Source organism: Phyllostomus discolor, chromosome 3 (assembly GCF_004126475.2).
Source record: "Phyllostomus discolor isolate MPI-MPIP mPhyDis1 chromosome 3, mPhyDis1.pri.v3, whole genome shotgun sequence".
NCBI lineage: Eukaryota > Metazoa > Chordata > Mammalia > Chiroptera > Phyllostomidae > Phyllostomus > Phyllostomus discolor.
This window is the reverse complement of record NC_040905.2, coordinates 116,609,354-116,612,754: the sequence shown is the minus strand read 5'-3', so window position 1 is coordinate 116,612,754 and position 3,401 is coordinate 116,609,354. Positions and strand designations below refer to the sequence as shown.

The 3,401-nt window shown below is 41.8% G+C and overlaps 1 non-coding gene across 1 annotated transcript; it reads right to left on the bottom strand.

Annotated features, from left to right (window-relative positions):
- Window positions 1-1,016: 1,016 nt before the first annotated feature.
- Window positions 1,017-1,122, bottom strand: LOC114514031. The gene has a single exon (XR_003685898.1). It is a non-coding gene; the product is annotated as a U6 spliceosomal RNA (small nuclear RNA).
- Window positions 1,123-3,401: the final 2,279 nt, after the last annotated feature.

Genomic DNA, 3,401 nt, shown 5'->3' with positions numbered 1-3,401 from the left:
GGTGTAATTTACATAGCACAAAATTTCAATGACTTTAAACAATTCAAAGATTTTTAGTAAGTGACTGACTTGTGCCATCGCCACCGCCGTAGAATTGTAGAACATTCCCCAAAAGACCCTCCTATATGATGCAGAAGGCTTTGCAAAGCTCACCCCACTGCTGAGGTGGAGGGGGTTCTGTTTTCTTGGACACATCCACCCGTCCCTGTTTTTTCCTTGAGCCCAGCCCACTCTCCCATTTCAGTCCATCCGTCACTTCACCAGTAGCGGACAGCTTTATTCCCAGGCCCCCCAAATTATCCACAGCCCCAGACCTGGCGGAAATGAAATGGCCAAAAGAGCAAAGGTGTATTTCAAACCCTTTGCCCCTCAGCTCCAGGAAACTCTGGGCAACACCTGTCCTGAGAGGTGGCCAGCCAGACTGCTCTGTCCACAGGGCTGTGGGCACACGTGGCTGCCTCCTGGAAGCCATTTGGAATGTCTTCACAGCGATGATTTGATTTGCTCACGGAGCAGCTTCAGAGGACTGCCTGGAGGGCAAGCCCAAGCGGGCAGGCGGTAGCCCCGCCTCCAGCCCCCACCTCCAGTTAGTTGCTTCCTCTTGGTTTCCTTCAGTGTGCTGCTTAGTTGGAAGAAATAACGTCACAAAAATCATGACGCAATATTTTTCCAGGGAAAGTAAGACAACATAAATGCGCACACCATTATTCTTTGTCTCTAAAAAACCTCTTTTAAGTTTTAAGATTAAGCTCTCCTTTGCCTTTTCTAGCCCCCGACAAAAAAAAAGCCCCCCCCCCAATCTGTTTGCAGCCAGCCTCATCCCCCCCACGCCCCACTAATCAACTCTCTGAGCTGATTTTTATTTTTCTTTGCTGGGCTTTTCATATAAATCAAATCATGTAACACGTGGTCTATTGCGTCTGGGGTTTTTTTCGTTTTTCTTTTTTTGGTTTTACTTAATATGTGTGTGAGGTTCATCCATGCTGTGGCACGTACTTCATTCATGTTTTTTTTTTTTTAATGTGGACCACTCCACAAATTTGCGAGTCCTCCTTGCGCAGGCCCATGCTAATCTTCTTTGCATCATTCCAATGTTAGCATGCGTGCTGCCAGAGCAAGCACAGGTGCCTCGTGCGTCTTCGATGACCAACGGCATCCACCGCATGGATGTGCCGCATTTGCTCCGCCCTTTGTCAGCCGTGGACGCTGTGCTGTGTTCACCTGGTCTTTGTTGTGAGTGGCACAGCTGTGAACCCTGCCGTGCCAGTTTGGGCAGACGTGCATTTTCAGATCTGGTGGGTGCGTACCCAGGAGGGATGGCTGAGTCATGCAGTAGTTCTGTGTTTAACTTACTGAGGAGCTGATGAACTTTTCCACAGCAGCTGCACCATCTCCCATTCCCACCGGCAATCCACGCAAGCTCCCATTGCTCCACGTCCTTCTCCACGCTCGCTGCTTTCTTTTTTGTTAGAGCCGTTCTCGCGGGTGTGAGGTGGTGTCTCATTGTAGTTGGGGTATTTGTGTGTGTGTGTTTGTTTTTGCATTTCCCTAGTGCTCAATGATTTTGAATGAACTTCTTTTTGTGCTTGGTAGTCATTAGTGTATCTCCTTGGGAGAAATGTTTATGCACATCCTCTGCCAGTTTTTAAATTGAGCTGTGCTGTAGACTGACCCCCAATGTGATGTTATTAGAAGATGGGGTCTCTCACGGGTGATTCATGGGGTGCGGCCCTCACAAATGGGATTAGTGCCCTTATATTTATAGTAAGTTTTGAAATTGGGAGTTTGAGTCCTCCAATTTTGCAGGGGTTTTGTTTGTTTGATTTGTTTTTCACTTTGTCTGTTCTTGCAATTCCACATAAATTTTAGGATCAAATTTTCCATTTTTAAAAAAAGGCTACTGGGATTTTGGTAGGAATTGCATTGAATTTGTAGATCACTTTGAGGAATATTGCCACTTTAAGTTTTTTATTACATGAATATGGGATTTAAAAAATGTATTTAGATCTTTAATTTCTTTCAGCAATTGTTTGTAGTTTCCACTGTGTTAAGTCTTTCACCTCCTTTGTCAAAGCTGTGTCTAAGTACCTTATTTGTTTTGATGCTATTGCATTGAAATCATCTGCTTAATTTCCTCTTTAGATTGTTCATTGTTAGTGTTCAAAAACACAATTTTCATATGTTGATCTTGTACCCTGTCATTTTGCTTAACTTGTTTATTGTTTCTAATACTTTGTTGATTGTTAATGATTTTCTGGGTATGATAGCATGTCATCTGTGAATAGAAGTAGTTTTACTTTTTAAAAAATCTTTCATTTCTGTCGTTTGCAAATTGCTCTGACTTAAACTTTCAGCACAACGGTGAACGACGGTGGTGAAAGTGGCCCCGTTTCCTGGTCTCAGGGGGAGGCTTTCAGTCTTCATCCACTGCAGGCGCTGTTAGCTGTGGGTTTTCGTGGATGACTTTTGTCACGTTGCACTGTTTTTCTCCTGTTCCTGGTTTGCTGAGAGTTTTTAATAAGAGTGTTGAATTTTGTCAAATGCTTTCTCTGCATCATTTCAGATGATCGTGTGGATTTTCTCTCCATCTTATTAATGTGCTCTATCTGCTTCACTCTGTTGTATGCTCGAACCACTGTGTTGAACCGTCTTTGCATTCCGGGATAAATCCTTCTTGGTCGTGCTGTATAATCCCTTTGATAAGTGGTGGGATTCAGTTTGTTGGTATTTTGTTGCAGATTTTTGCATCTATATTCATAAAAGATATTGGTCCACAGTTTTCTTTTATCGTGGTGTCTTTGTCTGGCTTTGGTAGCATAGAATGAATCAGGAAGTGTTCTCTTTTATTTTGCAAAAAAGCTTGAGAAGGATTGGTGTTAATTCTCCTTCAAACATTAGGTAGAATTTACCAGTGACGCCGTCTGACACTGGGATTTTGTGTGTTAGGTCTTCGATTACTGAGTCAACTCTTTACTTCTTATAATATGTCTATTAAGATTTCCTGTTTGCTCTTGAGTCAATTTGGGTGATTTGTATCTTTCTAGGAATTTGTCCATTTCACCTAGATTATCTAATTTGTTGGCATACAATTAGATGTGGTATTCTCTCATAATTCTTTTAATTTATGTAAGAATGGTAGTAACGTCTGTTTACGACCATACCACCTGAACACGCCTGATCTCCTATGAAAAATGGTAGTAATCTCCCCATTTTCACTTCTGGTTTTAATAATTTCCTTTTTACCTTTTTTTTTTATTAATCCAGCTAATTGTCAATTTTGTTGATTTTTTCCTAACAAAGAACTCTTGGGGTTTTTTGATCCTCTTTACTGTTTTTCAATTCTTTATTTCATTTGTCTCCACCCTACTCTTTTTTTTTTTTCATCTTTTTCCACCCTACTC